At 32.7% G+C, this 27,726-nt stretch overlaps 1 protein-coding gene across 2 annotated transcripts in view; it reads right to left on the reverse strand.

The window, feature by feature from the left end:
* The window catches only part of LOC127728151 (40S ribosomal protein S18), an 821,762-nt gene that overhangs the window by 739,332 nt on the left and 54,704 nt on the right, over window positions 1-27,726 (reverse strand). The window lies entirely within an intron of this gene.

Below are 27,726 nucleotides of genomic sequence, written 5' to 3' on the forward strand. Positions count from 1 at the left end.
CAAAGTTTTACTGGTATAACAATCATCAGGTACAGTCAAGACCAGTAGAATATGGAAGAGAACCAAACGCGAAAAGGGTTTTTTATACCATAAAGTATAACGATAGCTTTTAAGAGAATCAAAACCAAAAAAGGGATTTGGAAAGCATCAAATCTGAAAAAGGATTTTGGGAATATCGAACCAAAGAGGGCCTAAAAACAACAATGAATATTTTCTGTCAAATTAGCCTGAAACAAAGATATTTTAGTTGAATTACAAAATTTACGTATTGTATACACTTTAATTGACGTCTAAAAGGTATCGTTTAGTTAATTCGAAAGCACAGACTCCTGACTGACAGTGTACTACAAGAAACGTTTATGAATAAAAGGAGATTTTGGGTATGGGTCATTGAGACAGCAGTTCCCAACAAAAAAGCTAAAGGCATCCAGATTTTAACATATGGTATTAAACAGTAGGGAGGAATGATGTCTACATTAGCTCCGCGACTAGGAAAAAAGTGAATATATTTGACAAAGACTATCAACGGTCTATCGTCAAATCAAATTCCCTAAAAAAGAAGACAAAACACATAAAAACGTGACACAAGATAAGTACTACCGAGGTTCATGATTTTACACTAGTACATTGTATTCCCCATTCTATACTTCAAGACAGATTGAAAGAAGTTGTCCAATTTTGTTTCATTGAAAAGAAAGTCCAACATAGATAAAAATGGCTATCTTTTTAACCAACAATCGGTATTTCTATGGGAACAAATTATGCTCCTCTTCCTGCCGATTTGTTCCTTTATTCCTATGAGACAGATTTCATACAGGAACTTATTATGAATAATAACAACTGGAAATCATACCACAGCATCTTATTTTTGAATTTTATAGCATTTTCCTTTAACTTCATGTTCCGCTAAAAATATGATGTCCTCTCACGAAATATTTCAAAGTTGTAGATTTTTTTGAACTCATCTATCCTATCGAACTAGAAATAAAGGATATCATAGATACAGTTAGGTCTGTCTCATATCTTGACTTTTACATCTAGAAATTGACAATGAGGGTCGGTTGAGAGCAAACTTATAGGTATAATTTCAGCCTTTCAATTGTGAACTCCATTTCTATATAGCAACATTCCAGCAGCTCCTACAAATGGAGTATTTATCTCCCAGTTGATGCGTTATTAAAAGGCAAAAATTGCAACATATCCATGGTTATCTGTGACACAGATATTCTATAACGGTCAACCAACAGAAAATTAACTTGCTGAAAAGATGGTATACCGCAAACATAAGGTGCAAAAATTTGTACACCATATCCGATTTCAACAATTAATGTCTCTTCAGTGATGTTAGGAATCGAAACGGTATTTGGAAGGCCATATAATTTACCTCAATTTAGGATTGACTCTTGAATTTTGAAGAGTCGAAATAGGATGAACGGATTATATAAACCCGAAGTCAAATATAATACGAGCCCAAACGAAAAAATATAAACAAGTCTAAATTGAAAACAACGTTCAAACCTATGATTGCTTTGGATAAAAAAACAGCAATTTTTATACGTGTGCATGCAAAACAAATTTCTTGATAGAGGGGTCTAAATACAGCACAAACAACATTTTCCAAAAGACCAAAAAAGTGAAAAAGTATATTTTAACAAAACGCATTTGACTAGCAGGTCGAACAACAGATGTTCTTAAACCCTGCTTACTGCCATGGCGATTGCCAAATAAACGGATCACCAGATGTAACAAAATGGATCTTACTTATTAATTTTAATACCAAACAGAAAACAATAAACTTGCGGAAAAAAGATGGTATACCGCAAACATAAGGTGGAAAAATTGGTACACCATATCCGGATTTCGACAAAAAATGTCTCTTCAGTGATGTTAGGAATAGAAACGGTATTTGGAAGGCCATATAATTTACCTCAATTTAGGATTGACTCTTGAATTTTGAAGAGTCGAAATAGGATGAACGGATTATATAAACCCGAAGGCAAATATGATACAAGCCCAAACGAAAAAATACAAACAAGTCTAAATTGAAAACAACGTTCAAACCTATGATTGCGTTGGATAAAAACCACAATTTTTATACGTGTGCATGCAAAACAAATTTCTTGGTAGAGGGGTCTAAATACAGCACAAGCAACATTTTCCAAAAGACCAAAAAAGTCTAAAAAAAAAGTATATACACGTCTAAACATGTGACAACTTTATGACAGACAGTCTCCATCGCATAACACGTCTTTATACAGGACTAACACCAGAATATATATATAATTCGTCTCAAATTTAACCCAACTATGTTAGATCTTCAAATTTGCGTTAGCAAATCTTTGTTCTTCCCTCAGCGGGATTCGAACCCTTGCTTATGTGACATCGTGGCAACACCGTCTGCCCCGTGTCCAGCGCCCTATACCACTCGACCACCTAGGCTACATAGAAATTTAGCTTTCGGTGGTCGATTTAATGGGTTTCCTCGTCGGCTGTTATATGCATTTCCGTGTGTATCCATCTGATGAGTTACTAGTAATATAAAAATAAGGAGATGTGGTATGATTGCCAATGAAACAACTATCCACCAAAGTTCAAATGAAGTGGATGTAAGCAATTAAAGGCAACCGTACGGCCTCCAACAATGAGAAAAACCCCTACCGTATGGTCGGCTATGAATGGCCCTGACATAAAAGATATGAAACAATTCAATTTAGAAAACTAACGGCTTAATTTATAACAAAACAATTTACGAAAAACAATTATGACAAACATGAACCAACGATATAAGCCTTTTTCAACTGATTTTTATAGTTTGTTCTTATGTTGTACTGTTACACCACTGTCCCAGGTTAGGGGAGGGATGGGCTAACATGTTTAACCCCGCCACATTCTGTGTGTGACTATCCCAAGTCAGGAACCTGTAATTCAGTGGTTGTCGTTTGTTTCTGTGTATCATATTTGTTTTTTGTTCATTATTTTGTACATAATAGGCCGTTAGTTTTCTCGTTTGAATTGTTTTACATTTGTCATTTCGTGGCCTTTTATAGCTGACTATGCGGTATGGGTTTTGCTCATTGTTGAAGGCCGTACGGTGACCTATAGTTGTTAATTTCTGTGTCATTTGGTCTCTTGTGGAAAGTTGTCTCGTTGGCAATTATACCACACTTCTTATTTTTATATTTATCTAAGGTTGTAACACAGTATATGATGTATAGTGGTAAGTAGATCGTGTACCTTTCAGATCAGCTATTTTGTCTGTCGTAAAGGATGATAATGTTAATTACCAAGCCGCCCATTGCTCCTTATAACTCCTTTTCAAAAACGTAACTGATAGACAAGAATAAGATTTGCATTTGACCTTTAATTTAACCCCTTAGCTGGAGATTGGCTACGCATGTATTCAGCTATTAAAAGGAAAAGAATGTCAACATTGAAAGTGAAACAAGGATGAACCATTTGGTTGACTGATTCGATCTACAAAAAAATCATTATACAGGTAAAATAGATGATAAACATACTTTTAAACCTACAATTTGAAATCAAACAGACCTAAAAAAAAAAATCCAATTGCACGTGGTCGCTATCTGTTTCTACTTACATTTATTTTTATATGGGGTTGTATGACCGTCGGCAGTCTTCGGAGGTTATCTCGATGGTTAATTAGATGACGTCTAGACAAAAATACACACGAAATGTTGATACATATTATCGAGTCCATGCATTGTTAATTGTTTATTTTGGACTTTGTTATTTGGATATACGTTTTAGTATGCAATAAATCAAATATGAGATTTTGAGTCAAATCGGTGATCGTGAATTTGACAGCTAATGCCCCTTTAATCCCTGAAAGTACAGATCTCTGTCAGTAGGTAAATTGCAAATAAATCAACAATTTATCTAGATTGTTGTATAAGTTGTCACGTCCTTTAAAGTTTGTTCTGTTGTTGGAATACATGTGTAGTTGATTAATAACATATTGTAGTTTCCTGTGTTGTTAGAAGGGTTGTGATAGGTGAAGCAGATATTTGTTTCATGGGTTGGGATGTTGTTTCTGATTATATAAAGACGTAGCTACTACTGTTGAAGTATCTGTTGCAATTCTTTCTCTAGTGGTCCTTTCCGTTTGTTTTGTGATGGGAACAGTATTGTCAGTTTTTCTGTTGTCGAATCATCCTTAGTTGTTGTTCAGTAAAGTAGAGATTGTGTTTATTACGTCATATTGAGGTGTCGAAATTCAGGAGGGAGGACATTTTGTACGACTTTTCTACAGAGGACTTGAATTGATACGATAACAAACTCGATGCGATTTCGGGGTAAAAAATGATATAGTAATACAAAAATAAAAGTAATAGAATTTAAATATTTAAAAATGCAATGGAGAAAAATATAACAGACAAACAATGTAAAAGAGAGGCGAAAGATACCAAAGGGATATTCAAAATAAACTGACAACACCATGGCTAAAAACGAAAAAGACCATCAGACAAATGGCGCACAAAACACAACCTTGAAAACCAAAGGCTGAGCAACACGAACCCCACCAAAAACCGGAACAGATATTGATAGTGTAATTGATATCTAAAACTAAAGTGTATGTTATAGTACGTCTGTTAAAATTGCTGACAAAGATTTATCTATTAATCTGTGGTGAATAACAAAACAGCAGTTGACTGTAATCTCTTAGATCGTATGCTTTTCTTCAGTTGGCAATTTCAAAACAATTTTTTTTCAAAGATTTTGCTTTGTCATAATAGACCACATGAAATGATAATTATTGTTATATAAATATATATTAAATATTGCATTTGAAAAGGGTTTTAATCCGAAACGTTCAATGTTATTGTTAAAAAGAACCTTTGAAAAGGTACTTATATAAGAATAAATTCTTTGTATCGATGTCTCAAAATTGAAAACACGGTGCAAAATGCATTTAAAATAAAATGCACGACCCACATATTTTAAATCTGCAAAAGAAGTTAAATGTGTACAGGCCATTATAATATGTAATATGTTAAGGAATAATGAACATATTGACATCAAAATACACGCCATATAGATTTGATTTTTAGTGAAATTAAAAAAATTCAGGCTTTTGATATAAACTTTATTTTGCTTGCAAACTAACCGGAGGATATAACAAAAGAAATGGACGAATGGGATGAAAAAGGTAAGAGCAGTGATGAAAATAATTTTAGGTAATTAATTCATTGTATTGCAATGGAAGTCAGAACAGCAGACAAACATCTGCTGTACTCGATAGCAAAATATTTTAATGGCAACCGGGTATGCGTAGGGCCAATTTCCCCTGAATTAAATTCACACTAGGGACATTTTCTAAAATTTCTTTAATTTAAAAAAAATCATTGCAGCACAGATTCAAATATTTATTCTTGACTCTGCATGTTATATAACCAAAATCAAATTTCTGTGTGAAATTTATCTATTTTTGGTCCTTCAAATATACATAAATGCATTTTTGTTCAGGACGTCCTTCAATGCAAAAGCATGTAAAATTAGAATATTGTCTTCAAAATCAATATGCAGCATTAAAAAACTCTGTTGCATTGCAATTGCAACGGTTACTCATTTCATTTACATGTTCATGAATGTTGATTAGTTACAAGTTTTTGGCAATTGTAAAAGCACGAACAGTTGAAACATAATTACTACATGTATACGATATATAAAAATAAAGTTTGTGGTGAACCATTTGGGTCGGAAAATACCACCACATGTTTCAAAAGTAGTGAGAGAAATAGAAATACAAATCATGTGAATACACAGAACCTCGCTCAAATCCTTCTTTTGCTAAATGAGTTCATTATTCCCTGTTTTATATCTACTAAAAGCATTCTATTTTACTATAATTTCCTTTTTTGTAAGCGAATATCTGCATCAAAAATAGAAATGGTCTAAATTGAAATTCCGCTGATTGGTTGAAATATCCTTTTCGGAACTCATTGAACTATGTCAGCTGTCTTCGGAATAACCTCAGCTGACAGAAACATCTAGACAGAAATATATAGGCCATCGCTTCACAAGCAACATATTGGTGAAAACTTTCTTTCTTCCATTCTGAAGTGGGTTACAAAAATGAATCTATATTTAGGCTGCAATGTTGATTGAATATTGCAATTGAGATCATACAGAAAATCTAGTGTGTCAACAAATTGTCTCCCTTGAAAGCATGCGGTTTTATGTAACCTAAAAATTGAACTGCCACACCCTTAAAATGTTACATGTAAGAAGCGTACACTGATAAGGTAATATAACACAATTTATGTATGCTTATTTCTATTTTCACCGAACTATGGTTTAATGAAGATAACGGTTCATTGTCGTCCTGGGTACTATAAAAACGTACCCAGGTATGTTTTATGTAAGGAAAAGTACCTAAGATGAAATTAAAGCTTCTAAAGGTACCCAGATTAAATTTATCCCAATCTTAAAAGTGTACCCACTTGCATCATGGCAGTCATAACTAAATTAAACGATAATGATCTAATTTTAATGTACCTGTCAAAGTCAAGAACACCATCTGTAGAATTTTTGTTCATAATTTTGTATTTTTATCTTCTTTGTATGTTGATGGAAGATTATTTTAGTCTCTAAAGTTGTACCGACACGGTACAGTTTAGAGCCTGGCATTTTATACTGACACTTGTGTTTTTAAAAATAGTATGTTGACCTCTATATGTCTAGTCTGGTATTACTTGAATTGCTTTTCTTTGAAGTTTAACAATTATTATTTCTTTATTCTTATTGAGTAGTTTCAAAATCACAGGAAAAGGTGAGTGTACGATGTCTCATCCTGCAATCTGCATGTTATTTGAGTTATAAATAACCAAGAACATGGTAGGAGAACACGTTTTATGTCGATAGCTTGATTTTTAAGTTGCATGTGTTGTGCATCAATAATTCGAAAACATTTATTTAAGCATAAGACAAGATGCAGCAGCCCATTTTTTGTACATCGAGAAATAGAATAAATAATGTACAAGTTTGCAGGAAACAATATAACAATAATTGAACTAAAATTTAGGTACGTAACATTGAAGTAAAATTTAAAAAAATGTTTGTACGAGTTTAGAAACTAAGAGAAAAGCTCGACTAGCCTCGCGTTTCTCTGGTTTGATAGTACGAATAAGTGTTGCATTTCCCGTCTATGTAAGTATATTGTTTTTATCCTGCAATTTCACATTTTTGTTAACTTCATGTTGTTTTCAATTCCCAAATGTTGTCTGTGATTTCAAAAGAACAATCGACAAGGCAATAACGAACCGCTAAGGGAATCCCAAAATGAAGCAATTTCAATAATACCTGTAGCTCAAAATAGAAACAGGATACAAGGAGATTTTATTTCTCTTTCATTATTCTGTCCAATCCCTCCAGGTCTGCCGTTTTTTAATCTTTACTGGCATCAAATGTTCCTTTACACTATCCTAAATTTTCATAAACCACATATACTAAACTAAGTACTGGAATCACAAGTAGGTATACGCTATAGTGAGAGAGGGTATGAAGCTGTGGACTTCAAGTATTCAGCGCGTGTACGTTCATGTAAGATCAGTACTGTTTATTTTATGACTATGAATAGTTTTAAATAAATACAAATAATTTACATATATTTATCACTGAAATGATGCGCGCACATGTGGCCCCAAAACAAAAAAGAATTTTGCAGTGTAATGTACTACTTTCAGGACAAATTATATCACAAATTAGAGAAAGGTCTACCAGTATGGACAATTTTATGTTAAGGGGGTCTAGGATTCAGTTTGAAAGCTTCTGATATGTTACTGTTTGACCTTTTTAGCTGGACCAAATCACTACTTTACCTAAAAATTCATTGACCAGTTTGTTTACATGTAATATCATCCCCTGACTTACAATAAATTTGGAAGGTGTATGAACAAAGTTATACAGTGTCCACACTTGGAACCGTGTAATAAAAAGCTTCGCGCAAATATAATCTACCGTATTGGTGTTAGATACAGAACAAAGGTTGAACTATGGTGATCACCTTCACCATAGACATAGTTTTACATTAGGTACATCGTTTTTTTTTTAAAGATATGAATAATATTTATCTTAAACGTTTATGTAAGGAGTCAAATGATGACATGTAAGATATATTTATTCCTTAATTCTGGATGATTTCCATACATCTGTAAAATCAAATGTCAATAAAGTACTATCAAGCTAGGTTGTAATGAACTATGGGTGGATTGTCATTAAAATAATTTCTTTCTGTTTTCTAATTTTTGAAAGAAGAAGTATTTGAGCTTTAATTTCAAATGATTGAAGATCACAGCTATCTTTTCTCTCTTTTTTCTATGAAAAGAATGTTGATTTTCAAAGTCATATATTTATATGAATATATGGGAAATCTTAGATATTACAGAATAAAATCGGAGAACTGAATTTTCTATGTGCAAGAACAACAACTTAAAAACTTGTTCAATCGGGACAAACTAGACTTGACCTGTCACTTACCTTGTATTATTGCAATAAGTATATACACCCTTTAATCCATAACATGCAGTATTACAGAATAAGAGCGAAAAAGTGATGTTTTATTTCGATTTTTCTACATTCTTTGCACATAAAATCAGGATATTGCACCTAACTGCAATGAAAATTCAAACTACTATCTGTGAGTTTTCATGATAAGACTATATACAAAATATTTAGTAAATGATTTGAGATGTAAGAGAACAGAATGTTGAAAAATTGTCTTGTGGACAATATCTCCGTAAAAATCGAGCAAGGAGAATAACTTACAAACTTGTTTGACAACTTCTTATTAAATTACTAATGCATATTATGTTTAATCAACATATTGGTGTTTAACAGATGCAAATGCAGAGAGCTGCTATTATCCATGTGCAAGTGCAAAAAATTGCTCAACTGGTACGCAATAATGTCACTCTTATGAAATGACTCTATGTAAGATATAAAATCAATAGACTGTTGCATCATACATGAGAACATTAAATACTCCTAAACATTCTGATTCCTTAACATTATCATTGTGTACGTTAAACACAGTTGAACTTTAAGATAATCTACAATAATGGTATTCGGTGTGCAGGAAATTGAGTTTATAAGCAAATGACTTTAAAAGGCATCACCTGGTCGAAATCGTCACTGAAAACATTGTATACAATTCCAGGAAGCTCAGATTCTTTGTGAGTCCTGAGACAAACATTGAAGAACACGTTTTAATAGTATAAAATAATTCGCAAAATTTCTGTCTCTATCCTATATGCCCAAACTTTTAGTTGCAATCCAGATTTCACCGATCTTCATTCAGGAATTAAGGCCTCTTACTGTAATTTTTGCTAATTTCTCGAGTCCTGAACGTGCAAGAATTATTTTCTACATGTGACAAAAGACATTTAATTATAATTCTAAATTTGTCATGATATTCATACAATTTATGAGCATATTCATATACATAAAAAATCATCTCTAGGACGTGATAATGTTATGCTCAATCCGCCGCAATAAACAATCAGTAACGCATCCTATATCGCAATATGGGGTTCGTGTTTATATACATGTTTTAAAAGAACTAAATGCAACCAATTATCTTAATTTGCAAAAATTTGTATATAATTATTTCATCTGAAAATAGTGAAATAACCCTGAGTCGAAGGTTACCTCGGGAAATGTCAGCTTATTATTTTTTTTTTTTGCTTTCTATTTTCAAAGTAACCTGAGCATACTTGTAAACGTTACCGTTAATGGTTTTGCCTATCATTGAAGTCTGCCCAGTTGTATAGGTTTTTGTGTATTTATATATTGTTAGATTCAGAGAATGTATGATGAAGATACTACGGCTATGCCTATAAAATTTGAATTGAAATGACCATAAAATGTTTTATTTTAAGAATAATCTAAATACGATTAACGATGAAAATACTATAATTATACTTTATATAAATTTCAATCTTGCTCACGTTCAAATTAACGAGATTCTTTTCTGTAAATTGTGACATATATTCCTGATAAAATATAGCTGTACAAAACATATATTATGGATAATGTATATGTATTGAATTATTGTTGTTATCTTTACGTCCATTATCAAATATGTCATACGTTGAAAACATAGTCGACAGATCTGAACAAAGGAACATTTAGTGAAATGTCAATAGTGTGTTTATCCTTAGTGATTAGATTCAATTAAAGGAAAGTGGATTTTTTTTTAAATTATTAAAATGTTCATTATATTTTCACAATGTTCACTAGGGTATCACTGAGAAACTGATTACTACTGATCAACATCTGACTCCATTAATGATTGGCAGGGGTAAGACTATTCCATGAGATCTGTTCAGATCAGGGACAGTGTTTTTGTATCAGTACTGGAGGTAAAAGACGTGTTAGAGGGATAGATGTAATGGGGTTACGGCATGTAAAGTTAATGACGATGGTAACCATGACAATAATATGTCTTTACCTTTTAACAAAAATGTTTCATAAGGAGCTAAAGCAGCAAACATGGCTACCATGGTCAAAGGATCAATCATCCATTCGACAAACTAAGGAGTTTACCTATCGACCATTCTTACAATGGACTCGGCATCTACCGGATATTCGGCCAACAAAGCAAAAGCCAAAAGTTCTTGTAACACAATTAAACAATACGTGTAACGAGCATAAACTGAACAAACAAATTATACAACAATAAAAATATGATCTTAGCTCCCAATTGTTGTTCCAAAATACAAATTAATCTTTTTTTGGAGCGCAAAGTCAGCATGTACTTATTGGAAAAGGTTACTACAATTCACACAAGGTATAAACAAAACGATATTGCATGATCCCAGAAGTGGACTGAAGACTTTAAACATGTTTAATAATTGTAAAATAATGGAAATGATGAATAACGAGCAATGGTTGAAAGCTGTTTTTGTGAGAGAGCCTAGAGAACGAATTTTATCGGCATATTTGGACAAAGGCCAACACAGACATTATCTGAACGAAGCGTGTAAAATCAATCGTACAGTGTCATTTAATGAGTTTCTAGAAATTATAAAACATTGTAAGAACGAACACTGGGACAAGCAATTTAGAGTTCCGGAATATTTTTATAAACAAATGATGGTTGGAAAATTCTCCGAGATATCTTCGTTCACAGAAAGACTTTTGAAAAGGATTGGAGCATGGAATGAAAAAGTTGAGCATTGGCTAAAATCAAGTAAAAACATATACCAGCCTCATGCTACAAACGCAAAAAGTAAATTCTTAACATATTACAAGGATACAAGGAGCCAGGATTTGATTTTTGATTTATTTTCTGATGATTACAAAGTTTTTGGTTTTAACAGGACTTATTTTAAGTAACTATGATTTCATGCAGCCTCAACCGCATCTTTCATTTATACCTTATATTACTTATATTAAGACAAACATTGACTAATTGTAGAAACTGAAGAAAACGATCTTAGAGTCACTTGTGTGTTTCAAGGGAAAATATAAAGCTTTAGTGAATTTGGATAACACGTGGTTATGAATATGCCTGCATGTGATAAATTTTCGTTTTACTTGAGGATTCAATCAAGTGATCGATCATTGTAATATTCGGAAAGGCTTTGATACGAATTTATCGCGTACTATTTGCTAAATTTTTTTATTTGTTTTTAGAGTATGAAGACCCTCATCGCGTTGTTATTGACAAACATCCACTGGGAGGTAATTTTTCCAAGTGTTCCTCTCTCTGTCATGAAATGCTTTTTGAAGATATCGTGGTTATCATGATCATGACACGTATATTTGTTTGTCAATCTTTAAGGTTTTTTTTATGTAAGAGGTATTTGATATGTTTCGTGAAAAGAAATGTTAAAATTATAGAATTTACATTTTTCTTATGTTTTTACTACTTTATAGGTGCAGCCTGGAAAAATACAAGGAGATTAAGATTTACAATATGCTACATATAATACCATGTGTACTGGCCTAATATTTTCACACAATAGTATATCAGCCGTTGTATCATATACGTTCGTGATTAAACAAGAGAACTGTATAAAATTTTGATAATTTGAACTAATCAGATGATTCCTTTAAAAAAAGAGTTAAAGGAAAAATTGTCATTAAGTTCAACTAGCATTTTGCAAAATCTATTTTTCATTTTAAAATGACAAATGTTTGGCGTTAATGTACACGGACGCAATTATACCACATCTCCTTATTTTTTATATTAACTCATCAGATCGATACAAAGCAGAAAACATAAAAAAAAAAAAACTATGGTCATTTTTTGCTTATGTGTTTTATCGAGTTTCTATATGACATTTTATTTTGTATGTTGACATAGTTGTTCATTTTTATAGTGATTAAGATTATAACATAATGTTGACTGCTGTACTCCAATTTTTGACATTTGTACCTATTATGTCTGTTTGTTGTGCTCACATATTGTGGTCAATATAATGGAATTTTATGCGACTGTCATACAAGTGAGAGGTTTAGCTAGCTATGAAACCAGGTTTTATCCACCATTTTCTACAAACGTTTGATAGCGATGTTAACGTGGTCTACAAGTTTAACTCATACAACTTTCATCAGATACAATCATGACCAGTGGAATATGTAAAAGAATCAAAATCGAAAATAGCGTTTTACAAACAACGGTATATTGCCGGGTCTTCCAAGTGCTCCACGAAACCTCTTTCTTAATTATTAACATCTATTTTATCAGCAATCAAAGCCGGGTTCCAAAGTTATTGTGAAACTGCCTTTACTTTGTAAAGAATCACTCTGATTCGAACAAAAAATTCTCTGAAACTGACATTATCAAGATGCTTGATTTCTTGATTGACAACATATTTGTTACGTTTAGAGGACGTGTTTTTCAACTGACTGTCGGAATTCCAATGGGAACCAATTGTGCCCCTCTTCTTGCCGACTAGTTTCTTTATTATTATGAGGCTGACTTCATACAGGAACTTCTAAGGAAGAAAGATAAGAAGTTAGCAATATCATTTAACTTTACGTTCCGCTATATGGATGATGTTCTCTCACTAAATAATACAAAATTTGGTGATTATGTTGAACGAATCTATCCCATCGAACTAGAGATAAAGGATACTACAGATACAGTTAAGTCTATCTCATATCTTGACTGACATCTAGAAATTGACAATGAGGGTCGGTTGAAAACAAAACTTTACGACAAAAGAGATGATTTCAGCTTCCCAATTGTGAACTTTCAATTTTTATGTAGCAACATTCCAGCAGCGCCTGCATACGGAGTATATATCTCCCAATTGATACGATATTCCCGAGCTTGTATTTCCTATCATGATTTCCTTGATAGAGGATTGCTGCTCACAAGGAAGCTATTTAACCAAGAGTTCCAAATGGTGAAGTTGAAATCATCCCTTCGTAAATTTTACGAACGCCATCACGAGTTGGTTGACCGTTAGGGAATAACCGTTTCACAGATGATATCGGATATGTTCCAAATGTCGTAACTACAATACCCTTCCCTTTTCACGAATGTGACCTACCGAATTAGACTATTTACCGGATTTGTAATAACATAAGCAACACGACGGGTGCCACATGTGGAGCAGGATCTGCTTACCCTTCCGGAGCACCTGAGATCACCCCCAGTTTTTGGTGGGGTTCGTGTTGCCTAGTCTTTAGTTTTCTATGTTGTGTCATCTGTACTATTATTTGTCTGTTTGTATTTTTATTTTTGGCCATGGCGTTGTCAGTTTGTTTCGGATCTATGAGTTTGACTGTCCCTCTGGTATCTTTCGTCCCTCTTTTATAGAATAAAAAAATAATAAAAAATGGCCTTTAAGGGAATCAAAACAAAACAGAAAGGCTTTGAAAAACATCAAATCGAAAAAAGGATCTAAAAGAATATCAAAAACAACAATCAATATTTTCTATTGTCAAACTAGCTTGAAGCATAGACATTTTAAGTTTTGTTACACAATGGACATATTGTATATGTTGTGTATAAATTGTAATGTTGTACAAATTATAATTTGTACAGTATTTTTGTACAAGTTATCAGTATTTTGTGAATACTTACATAATTAGATAAAATAAGCACAGTGTCTTTGGTTAAGATTATCACTGTTTTATTTCCACAACTACATGCTACAGTCTTGCACATAGTACTGACACAAAGTTTATATAATAACACTAAAATATATTTTGTGGACATAGAATATGGTATTAGTAAAAAAATAAAAATATAATCTGAACCAATCAGGTGTCCTTATTTGTAGTTTTATGACATAGAGGACAGTGCTTAATGTTAGGTTGAAGTTTATAAATTTGTGAGTAAAACATTGAACTGGATAATTATTGAAAATAACATTGTATTACCTGGTGAAAGAAGGCGTGTGTAAAAATACTGAAAACTTGTACAAAAACCCTGTACAAATTATAATTTGTACGACATTACAACTTGTACACAACATATATGCACTTAAAAATTGACGACTAAAAGGTATCGTTTAAATAATTCTATACCAAAACACTGACTCCTGACTGCAATATTAGTACAGTGTACTGCAAGAAACGTGTATGGATAAAGAGAAAGTTGGGTATATGTTATTGAGACAGCAGTTTCCACCAACAACAAAAAAAAGGCATCCAGATTTGGTTTATGATGGGGATGAGGGCCGTTCACCTGCAATTGTCTTCGGGTTCTCAATGTTCATAAGTTTAAGGAAATAGAATAAACAAGACAGTTTGTTTGTTAAATGTTTTATTGTTGATATTTTTTGTTAATTGTTTAAATAATTCTTTTCTACAGTTTGTCATATATATATCACAGGAAATATAAATTACTACTATCCGAATTCAAACCCGAGATTGAAAGAAGTAACCATCGTCTTTGTTTGGCTGGTGGTAATTATGTTAATGTAATTGGTCATGTTGAGATACATATTTTAATTGGAAATTATAGGCAAGTATTACAAAAAAAAATGCTGCTAAAGAAATTGACATACCACCTGTATTGGCTATGACTTTTTGCATTACAAAATAATTGTATCAGTGTCACACTAAAGGACTAAGAAATAGATTGTATTCAAATGTTCACAATAACTATCCCACCCAATAAGAAATTGTTACATCATGGATTAGTGAGTGCGATTCAAGTAGCATAATCAATAATAAAATTGAGCCATTTTTTTTTAAAACAAACTGAAAAGATACTAGTTGTTAAATCGCCAGTGGACCCCATATGTAGACAAATACCTAACAAAATAAAATGAAAAGCTTTGAAAAATTATCAGCCTTCACAAATACTGGATAAACATAGGTCTGTTCTATGTTCCTTTGGAATTTCAACCAAAGATGAAGAACTGGATCTCCCATCACTGTATTGGATACCTAAACTACATAAGTGTCCTTACAAACAACTTTATATTACTGGGTCTTCCAAGTGCTCCATGAAACCTCCTTTTAAGTTATAACATCAATTTTATCAGATGTGGATACAAAAAAAAACAAAGATCTTTTAGAGTACATACAATCTAAGACTCTTTCATCTTGCAATAGTATTAAAACGTTTGACTTTTCTACACTTTACACAAGTATTCCCCATTCAAAACTAAAAAAAAAACAAATTGAAAGAGTTGGACATCCTTTGTTTCATAAAAAAATATAGCCAACGTAGATACAAGTATCTTGTCTTACGGAGGGATAAATCCTACTTTGTTAAAAAATCACGCTAATTCAAACAAAAAATTCTCTGAAACTGACATTATCAAGATGCTTGATTTCTTGATTGACAACATATTTGTTACGTTTGGAGGACGTGTTTTTCAACAAACAATCTGCATTCCCATGGGAACCAACTGCACACCTCATCTTGTCGACTTGTTCCTTTATTCATATGAGGCTGACTTCATACAGGAACTTCTTAGGAAGAAAGAAAAGCAGTTAGCAGTATCCGTTAACTTTACTTTCCGCTATATAGATGATGTTCTCTCACTAAATAATTCAAAATTTGGTGACTATGTTGAACGCATCTATCCCGTTGAACTTGAGATAAAGGATACAACAGATACAGTTAAGTCTGCATTATATATTGACTTACATCTAGAAATTGACAATGAGAGTCGGTTGAAAACAAAACTTTACGACAAAAGAGATGATTTCAGCTTCCCAATTGTGAACTTTCCATTTCTATATAACAACATTCAAGCAGCGCCTGCATACGGAGTATATATCTCCCAATTGAAACGATATTCCCGGGCTTGTATTTCCTATCATGATTTCCTTGATAGAGAGTGAGGCTGAAATCATCCCATCGTAAATTTTACGAACTCCATCACGAGGTGGTTGACCGTTATGGAATATCCGTTTCACAGATGATAGCGGATATGTTCCAAATGTCGTGACTACAATCCCGTTCCCTTTTCCCCGAATGTGACCTACCGAATAAGATTTATTACCAGGTTTGTACTAACATGAGCAACACGACGGGTGCCACATGTGGAGCAGGATCTGCTTACCCTTCCGGAGCACCTGAGATCACCCCCAGTTTTTGGTGGGGTTCGTGTTTCTCAATCTTTAGTTTTCTATGTTGTGTTTTGTGTACTATTGATTGTCTGTTGGTCTTTTTCTTTTTTAGCCATGGCGTTGTCAGTTTATTTTTGACTTTTGAGTTTGAATGTCCCTTTGGTATCTTTCGCCTCTCTGTTGCAACGAGTAAGATACAGAAATACTCCAGTGACTGATTTCAGGAATCGAAAGAAGTATCCGATCATTTTCGAGATTTGAAATTCAGGAGTAATGAACTTGTAGGGTTAACTGAAACAATTAGACAGTCTTTCAAAAAAGGCATGACAAGACATTTTCTAAATCCAAGGATAACCAGGAAGGGCTGCATCAATTCAACATAAGATTGATAAAAAAAAACAATTCAGCAAATCCTAAGGCGTCCATCCCTAATTAAAAGGGAGGATTTCAGTATTGAAAATCACCGTCTTTTAGACATTTGATCTTGAATGTGGGTACTGGCAAGTAGAAATGGATTTAAATGAAAAAGGAGAAAACAATTTTTACTTGTACACAGGTTTGATAAAATGCCAATTTCTATGTATAATTGGGTTGCAACCTTTCAACACTTTAAGGGATAGAATTTGTTAGGACTTAACTGGCAGACATGCATGATATAAATAGATGACATTAAAATATTTTCAGTATAAATAAAGTATGATTGTCACACGTATTCAAATGATGTAGACTTAAGCCACTATTGGTCACCGTAGGGCCTTTAGCAATTATAAAAACCTATATTGCATAGCAAGCTATAAAAGATACCGGCCTGACAAATGTAAACAATTAAAATAATAAAATTAACGGCCTCATTTTTGTACAAAACAATAAACGAAAAAGAAATATGATAAATAGCAATAATCGACAAACGATTATTAACAGGCTCCTGATTTGGGACAGGCACATACAGAATGGGACGGGGTTCAACATGTTTGCGCGCACCCAACCCTCCCATAACCTCGGACAGTAGTGTAACAGAATAACATAAGAACAAGCTAATCAAACCAACTGAAAACTCTTAACTCATCACATCGAAACAAAAAACACAAAAAAAAAACAACTAACAAAAGGACTCAAGACACAAAGTACAAATCTGAGAATACTGGCAGTAACTGTTACTAAAAGCTAGTTGAAAGCCAATAACTAATAAAAAAATCATTTAAGTAAGACAAAGATATCAATCGATACACATTTAATGAATTTAGTTTAAAGAAGTCATGACATTCAGAAAAAATCATGATCTTGTTAAATGCCAAAATATAGGTATCGACAGAATGTATGACCGTAAATGTTTATAGCTGTACAGCAACAATAGTTAGTTATATTTTAATTCATTGGTAACAAAATAAATATTTGTACCGATAAAAACAATATTCAAAGATCTTATTACAATTTTTAAATTTTAAATTAAGACTTATTTATTTAAAGGATCGATAAGTTAACAAGGATCGTATCTAAATTTACGGGCTCTATAAACAACATCACCGCAAACATTAGGATATTATATCTCGTTTGTAATTAGTTTTCTACAGGTTATCCATTTTGCGTTCGTAAGTGGTTCCTGGAACTTTTGTAAGTTTTCATTAAAATATCGTAATGAGGAAACCATGTAATATACTGTGATATTAAAATTAATAATATTAGATAGTAAAAATTCTTTAAAGGGATTAATAATTAATAATCGGTTAGTTACTAAAATCATAATTTTTGTGTTTGGATAATTAGCATTAGGAACAGCACACATTAACAATAAGAGTGTTGAAAATGGGAAATCGATACGTTAAAATTGACAGAAGTCGTAGTAAAATCTTTAAAGTTTTAAGTACCAATCTGCATAAGAATCAGAGAGTGGTGAAAACATGGCAAACAAAAATCCGCTTAAGTTTACATTAATTTAAGTTCAAAATGTATAATGGGGCACGAATATAACATTAGTTTTATTTTCCTGTTATGGTATTTCAAGCTACAATTTGGTTGAAACGTACTAGAAAATACCAATAGAGGGGAGCTGATGCCGTAATTTGCTATCAATCTTATCAATTAACGAGACAAGCAGAAACGAAATACCTCTACAATTTTTAAATCAGGATGAGGGTAACTTCAAAATAGGACGGTTAGGTTGGCGGGCTTTTTTCGTCCATGTTTTTTTAAATACTTCTTAATTGCCAGCGGCTCTTTTCACAAAAAATCGTAAGAGTAAAAATACTCGTAAGTCATACACATTTCAGTATAACTTACGATCAATTTTAGTCGTAAGATGTTTTGTGAAAAGAGTCGCTGATTCTTACAAAGACTCGTACTTTAAGAATTTTACGTGAATGGCAGATTTTGAATTATTTAAAAGTTATATCGACACGGGGCTATTTAAAGCTTGACATATGGTATGGACACTTGCGTGCCGTGTAAAATCGTTTAATGATCTCTAGATCTCTGTGGTATCAAGTGAATCCCTTTTTCATTTACGTATACCCATTACCCATGTATTTCATTCTACTCATATTGAGTACGATAAAAAAAAAAGCACAGGGAAAGCTTAATCTACGCTGTCTCATCCTGTATGTTAGATGAGTGATAATTAATCAAGACCACGGATAGAAGAATGATACTTGCCGTGTCGTCAACTTAATTTTCAAGTTACAAGTGTTGGGCTTTATAATTCGAAAATAACTGTCGTAGCCTAAGACGAGATTTAGCAGCTTACTTTGTTCATCCAAGAAATTTACATTTATATTGGCTAAATGTGCATGAAATTATAATTATTTACAAAAATAAACTTGATATGATATATTGTATTATGCTTTTTATACTGCAATCAGCTATTTTACTATACAGATAAAGCTATACGTATAAACGTTAGCTTTATACGTCAATGACCTCAACTAACCTGTTAGCCACGCCTACTTACCGGAACTACTGTATTTCAACAACAATGTCACGTCACAACCATGACAACGTGTAGTAACAATTGTCAAACTTTTGTAAATTTAAACTTGTTATGTCTTGAAATTCGTAATTTACATACCATTTTTATAAAATATTATTAAATTATAGTTTATTTCTTTCTAATTCCTAAAAATGTCAATGTCTTATCGCCTGGACTTTATGAGTTACTACGCTCATAGGGAAATATCCAACAATGGTACCCCAAGAGGGAAATTCCAAACACTTTTTTTTAACAATAAATTTGTTACGTATTTTATTATATTTTTTTATGTTTTTTATCGATTTCAGTATAAAGACAATATACGTTTAATGTCTTGAAATATAAAATTTATTTGTATTCGGCACGAAACAGGGGGAAATGCTCGGTAAACCTCGCATTTCCCCCCGTTTCTTAGCCTCATACAAATAAATTTCATATTTCAAGACACTATACGTATATTGTCTAATTGTGATAATTTTCATATCATGCTACTCGCTTGAGACGGAAAATTATCGTCAGAAACTAAGAGCGCACGTGCCGTTGTCAATGTAAAAATTAACGACGTCATAGGTAAAATAGCGATAAACAGATTATCAATGGTCTTTCCAGTTGGAAAGCAGGTCACGGTTTGACCCCAAGTCTATCAGCAACAATAGAGTCACGTGACCGTGAACATTCAGTAAAACTACGGATGAGACAAACCTCACTTTTACTCACAAAATTACCACTGTCATAGTAAAAACTTATTGATCAAAATAATCTTGAATATACATGTCGCCCTTCAATGAGATTGTAGCTGAGAACCACCCTCTCGTTTGAAAAGCCATCGATAATCTATAATTATCATTCACAGGATCTGTGACAAATTAAAAGAAAATTACAAGTTCTTGGTATCTTCTTTTAAAGCACAGTGCAAAATGCATAATTTAGTTTAAAAATAATTCATTACCAAAACACCTGTGAAATCTGCAAAAGAAGTTAAAATGTATCCATGCAGTATCACCCAGAAGAGAAAATGTTATGTGATGGGAACTTTTTGCATATAGTTAAATTTATGACTTATTCTGCTAGGGTATGTTAACATAGTAATATGAAATGCAGTAGGTAATAATTAATACCATTATATTCCAAAGCAAACTAAAGAAAGTGATTTTTGATCAAAGTTCAAATTCAGGTCTTTCATATCACCATTATATTGTCTGGATACTTACCGTTAGGAACAGCACACCTTAACGAGAGAAATGAAAAGCGTTATATCAGTGTTGAAAATTAAATGGCAAATTGAAAGGTAAAAAAATGTCGTAAAATCGTATCGGTAACATGTACGTTTGGGCGATCTCACGGATTCTATGAAATTTTATCAGCAACTAGAGCATGATGATCTGAATATGCATATCAAAAACATGATATATGAAACGTACACTTTTTCTTCCCGAGACAAAACAAATTATAATCCTGCAGATAGAGGTACAAATGTATAGACTGCACTTAAATATAACAACGTCGCGCTTACTTTTGCTCCTCGTCGTGTATTTCCGATGCTGCCCAGAAGTCTAAAATAGTTCAGGTATACTCAAAATGCAAATTCGTAGACCAACTTTAAGTTTTATCTCAATGCAATGGAAATTTGAGTGGTAATTACATATTTATATAAAAGAAAATTCGGAGGACAAGCTATCAAGGACGAAAACGGATTTGTTTTTTTCTATATTTATAAATTTTGTAAAGCCTCGCATTCGAACTGTTGCTACGCCTTGTTCAAATAAATTTTATGTTTCAAGACAATGTATAGGTATTCTATATTTATTATTTTTTCGTTGGCTACTACTAAGCATCAAATCCACAGTTGACATGTCGTAATTAAGGATTAAGTCGCCATGCTGACTTGCTGAAATCAATAAATGTGTGAATAGTGCAATAGAATAGAAAATGAATCAACACTAACCTCAAAAAGTCCATTTTAATGAGATATTATCCGAATTTGAATCGTACAAGTAGCGGAATAACCTTCAGCTTGAGATTGTTCATTCGTATGAAGTCATGTTTTGACAAGACGTTAATGCGTCAAGATAATTTTACTTTAGTTTTATACATTTTCCCAAGCTCTTTAGTATTGTGTAATGCATCCTATTATGATGTTCTTCTTTCGCTTTGGAAACAAAGCCATGTTCTAATTCCAAAAAAAACATGGGCTGCATGTGATTGACGCACAATTGAAATTGCAACGTCAGCTGTGTTTTGAACAACGCTGGGAATCAAAATGGACATTTGTTTTGGTGTTGCTCGCTAGGAAATTAGATAAAATCATTCTAAAAGTAAGTTTACATGCATCTGTTCATTTGTTTATCGTCAAACGGTTGATTTTCTATAACGTTTTGGCTCCATCAAATCAACATGGATGCCTTTTGAACGCGTTATAAGTCCGCTTCGAAGTACAAAAGTTCTAAATTTTCCTATTAGAATTGAAATAATTCTATCATGCCATGACTCTATGCTAATTTTAACATGGGAAGGCATTATATTTGTCAACATTTTACACCTCGCTAACGCTCGGTATAAAGATATTGACAAATATAATGCCTACCCATGTTAAAATGAGCATATAGCATGGCCATGAAAGAATAATTTCTTAATTAAAACAGGAATAACAGTTCTGTGGTTTTTATTTCTAATTTAATTTTAAGACAGCAAAATCGACGTATTATAATGATTGTATTTAGGTTAGGATATATGTGGATTTGGAGGTCAATTGTTACAGTCGGAATGCAGGCCCTTAGAAACGACCGTTGTTGCTACTTTCTAAATCAATTATTTGGACTGATATTAAACTCCGCCATTCTGGAGTTGTGTTACTTTCGTGGAAAGATGTAATAAGTGGCAATTTTGGAAATTTTTCTACTTCCTAATCCTTGCGTGCCATTGGAGTCAGAAATTGTGGTCTTTTTTCTTTTCTTCAGGCTTTAATAGAAAAAAAAAACGCAAATTGGATGTTCAAAACAAATACATGGCTCTACAATCTGTCGATACCTGTATCTTGGTATTGCACAAGGTCATGTTTTTCTCTTACTGTTAATGACGTCTTTACACTAAATCCATTGGATGTTTGATGTGTACTGATTGATAGTTTAGTCAGATGCTTGATTTTTTTATTAGTTGTTATTGGCTTTGAACTAGCTGTCAGTAACTGCTCTGTACGTAGTGTCTTTTTTGTTGTGGGGATGAATAAGTATCCTGTCACGTCCGGTCTGTGATTTTGTTAGATGCATTTCTGCTTTGTATCGATCTGATGAGTTAAGTCTTTTTCAATGATTTGTATAGTTTGTTCTTATGTTGCACTGTTACCCCGCTGTCCCAGGTTAGGGGGGGGGGAGGGGTTGGCGCCTTCAAAATAGTTTAACCCCTCCACATTCGATATGTGCCTGTCCCAAGTCAGGAGCCTGTAATTGAGTGGTTGTCGTTTATTGCTGTTTCTCATATTTGTTTTTCGTGTATTGCTTTGTATAGTTTGTTCTTGTATTGTGCCGTTGCACCACTGTCCCAGGTTAGGGGAGGGTTAGTGCCTTCAAAATAGTTTAACCCCGCCACATTCTGTATTTGTCTGTCCCAAGTCAGGAGCCTGTAATTCAGTGGTTGTCTTTTGTTGCTGTATATCAGATTTGTTTTTTGTTCATTATTTTGTACATTAATTAGGCCGTTAGTTTTCTCGTTTGAATTATTTTACATTTGTCATTTCGGGGCCTTTTTTAGCTGACTTTACGGTATGGGTTTTGCTCATTGTTGACGACCGTACGGTTACCTATTGCTGTTAACTTCTATGTCATTTGGTCTCTGGTAGAGAGTTGTCTCATTGGCAATTATACCACATCTTCTTATTTTCATATTATACGAAATTGTCCGTTAGTTTTTGCTTCTATTTTCACAGATTAAATATATTCTACGAAAGGAAAAACAATAATGTGTGTCTCAAAGTTACAAAAATATTCAAAGTCTAGATAGCGATCTGTTTCATGTTGTTGACAGCCCTTAAAAGACCCGTTGAACTAAATTCCGAAGGAAGGACATTTTATAGCATTGAAGTTGTTTGCCCCACACATCGACGTGAACATGCATGTGAACCGAATATACACAGAATTAGTGTTGTTTCCAAATGCATAGATGTTTGAAGAAGCAATGGCGAATTCAGATGTGAGTTTGCCTGGATTAATTCTTTACTTTTGACAAAAAATGATGGAATGTTTCCATGCTTTGCCAAAATGTAGTAGAATCATGTGCAAAACAGTGTAGCCGAGACCATTGATTGGCGCGCTAAAATATCCCATTGACTGGGTCAGATTAGGTGAACGTTCGTCTGTAACGCCCACAACTCACGACGTATTTATATAAACATTTGAACTGTGGGGTTGCCAAAGGGTCTCAGTATATATACGAACTACAGTGCACAGTATATTATATACATATTTTATTTGCGATCATAAAATGTACGAAGTCGTCCATTACTATGTAAATTGGGTCGATTAAAAAAAAAGCTGAATATGTTTCTGTTGCCAAGGGTTTTTCACAAGTATAGTAGTTAGCAGAAAAGATCATCAAACTATACATTTTATACTGAACTGCGGCCAAGCTTAGCGAAAGGTCGTGCAACATAATCAGTCAAACAAACTTTATTAGATTAACTCGTTAAGGAACGATCGTTTTCATTGGTCAATTCAAACCTTCGACCTCACACCTGCGAAAATAGAACACGCGTACTATAAAGCTGAATGGACTGATCAGTATTCACGTAGCCGGTCAAGGTCGTTAAAAACTTCCATCGTCGTATTCACGTACATGATTGTGTTCTTGATTATCCCATGTCAATTCTAGCTTTTATACATGTGCATGTAAAATTTTAAACTTTAATCTTAACTGTCACGTCGAAATATTTAATTCAACTGTCTCCTCTCAATTGGTTCTGGATTAAGGGAGCTACCATTTTATTTTGATTGGGGTGGGGGACTTGGATGAAACATTTTGTCCTGCATTTTTTTTTTAGTTGTTATCTCTGTCCTGTCTTTATATTTTTCAGTCTGTTAGGTCCTGACTATATTTATTAGTTTATCCTGATTTTTTTACATAAATCGTCATCCTGCCTTTTTTTTTGTCAAGTTGCTCACCCTGCCTTATCTTTTATCCAATGGACTTGATGAATTAACGTTTTACTTGAAATGAAACCGTACTTAACTACAAAAATAACCAAATTACATACTAAAGATATTGCTCGATTTTTATAGTAAATGGGTTTGTGTTATAAACTGTCATGTTCATTATTCATATTCTTTCATAAGTTTTAGGATAGTGTGATTTTTTTTCTGATTTTAAATTAGTTTACTTGATTTTGAAAAAAAATCCCGAAATTCTAAGTAAATTCAGAACATGTAACCAGCCATGCTTTGTTTAGAGAAAAAATGGAGATGGCAAACCATGGCACAGTGGAAGGAAATGTACTTTATAAACTCCAGTGATATACTTTCTTAATTTATAATTAACTGTTTTGCTATCCTCGGTTGAAAATTATATATTGTAAATATTTAAATAGTTGCATAGAAAACAATCAGTTTTAAACAGTGTGGTTATTCACTAAATGTTTTGATAAAAGGTGACTCCATTTTTTGTACATACCTTTACAGTAGTCATCCTTAATTTCTTAATATTTCGTTTATAAGTTTATCATACATGTATGATTTTGTATTTCATTTTAATACGCACGCATGCCACACGTTACTTTGGCGGATAGTTCAACAATGTTATGCAAAGCTCTATTCTTACGGTATGAAATTAAAGGATAAATTTTCAACCAATTAAAATCGAAAACAGTACATTTATATAGTTCCTTATAAACTACGACATTTCTCACAAGTATTTATTTATTTTTTAGTTCCACACATGCAAAAATAAAATCTTCGCCGATGAAACATTTCAAACCTTTTTACACCAACATGCCTTCACTGAATTCATTTGAATTTCGTGGTGACCATGATAGTACATTGCATAGTACATCTATATTCACGTGCACACATGATACGATCTTTCGGGGACAATTTGCTCGTTTATGACACGTCATTTCTGAATGACCAAACACTTAGCTACTTTATTTTCGTTTTATAGCATGAAAACAATAAAAGAGGAATGTGCAACCCATCATAAATTTGAAATGGATCAGTATTATGAGATCCTTATTATAAGTAACTACGACATTGTCAGGATAATAACCTAGCGTCAATATGAAAGAAATTAAAGTGGTTCATACATTCATCCGTATAAAAGCGGCACATGTATTTTATTTAATCCTTATATTTTTCATTGTGCGGTACAAGTGCTGCATGCATAAAGAATATTACTTAACACAAAATTTTAGTATAATATTTCGACCCCACTATTTGAAATTCACAAAATACTTATTTAATTATTTCGACCAAAAATCATTGTTTTTTACGTTCGTAGTAACGTAGTACATTCCATTGTCGGTCACCTGTGTCAATTCACGTGCACACTACACTTGTTGTTGTATTTAAATCTTTCGGCCAATGAAATGAGACGTTACAAGTTGTTTGTTTGTGATACGCCAGAATGTTATCAATGAATTATCAATCTCTAAACTTGACTGCATTTCAGTGTACCTATTCAAAAACGTAAATGCAAATTTCACAAGGCTTGATCCAAATAGCCTTTTTACTGTCTAATAACTTGCAAGTACGAAAAAGACAGGAAAGAAGTATATTTTGTCTATATGTTTTGTGTTTGCACACTTTTTAAAGTTGATCATGCATTCGTTCTAAAATAAAATTTTGACCAGATAAAAGTTAAAAGATGACATAATTGGACAACCGCAATTGTTAAATCGCTTTGACGTCCGAAAAAAAGATAATAATCAACACATCCATTGTATAACTTTTAAAGCCAGTTAAATCCTTTTTTGCTGAAAGAACGTCCGATATCATAAAAATTCATTATCAAAACATAACAAAAACACAAGTAAAGAACGTTTAAGTATTCAATATAAATCAAAACACAAAGGTTATTCCTGATTAGTTTTTCGAATTATTTTATTTAGGCGTTGAGACCCTTTGGTGACCCCACAGTTTAAATGTCTATAAAAAATACGTCGTGAGTTGTGGGCGTTACAGACGAACGTTCACCTAATCTGACCCAGTCAATGGGATATTTTAGCGCGCCAATCAATGGTCTCGGCTACACTGTTTTGCACATGATTCTATATATAATAATATGTTCAAAAATATAATAGAAATGATAGGTCACCGAGCTTGTTTTTCAAGCTAGAGGTTGTGAAAAAAAATGACACATTTTTTATGGATTATATAGAAAAAAGTATCATAATATAAATAGAAGGTAAGCAAAATGATACAGTTTTGAATTAAGATATGAGAAGATAGCTCTTATCAAAAGCAAATATGGGGTCATTGTACGTTTTTTCCTGCTTTAACATAAAATAGAAACATTTCCTGAAGATTCCTTTATAAAATTTTTTTTAGACCTACTCTTAATACACAAATAAAGGAAAATGAAATCAGACAAAAATATTTTTTCTTTTGTAAAAAAATAAGTGATTATAATCTAAAATCACATTAAGTTGTTCATTTAGATAAAAGTTCTTACTTTTAAGTTGAATTCCTGTATCGAAATTTACTTACCTAACTAAAATTCTAGAGCTATTGTGTTTTGCTATTTTTTAATCCAAGATAAAGGAGGACACCCATACATCTTAACAGAAATAAAAAGGTAAGATAATGTTTTACTGTCTATGCACTATTTAAAATCAAGATGAATAGAAAATATCATTTATACAAACTACAAGATTTTTTGGAATTATGGAATAATATATCTATATCCTGCATGCCCTTGAGTTAAATTTTGATATTTATGCTTAGCTTAAAAATGCGTTTACTGTCAGCTGTTAAAACAAAAGTGTTCAATTTATTCTTCGAATTGGCTTTGCAAATTATGTATTGCATAAAAGGAGGGTAATTTATATAAACACTGGACTTTTGAAATATTAATAAGTAGCTATCCTCAAATTGTCATGACTAAGTTATGACAAGTACCTTAGATTGAATGATGCTTTTTAGCTATTTGATTAATAATTATATTGTTGATGTAGAAATTACTTATGTGATTACCGTACTGTAGAGATGTAGATATTTTATTATTTTTGGCATGAAGGACTCCTGTAAAAGTTTATAGTTAATACAAATACTACATGT

The sequence above is a fragment of the Mytilus californianus genome, unplaced genomic scaffold (genome assembly GCF_021869535.1).
Source record: "Mytilus californianus isolate M0D057914Y unplaced genomic scaffold, xbMytCali1.0.p SCAF_2, whole genome shotgun sequence".
Taxonomy (NCBI): Eukaryota; Metazoa; Mollusca; class Bivalvia; order Mytilida; family Mytilidae; genus Mytilus; species Mytilus californianus.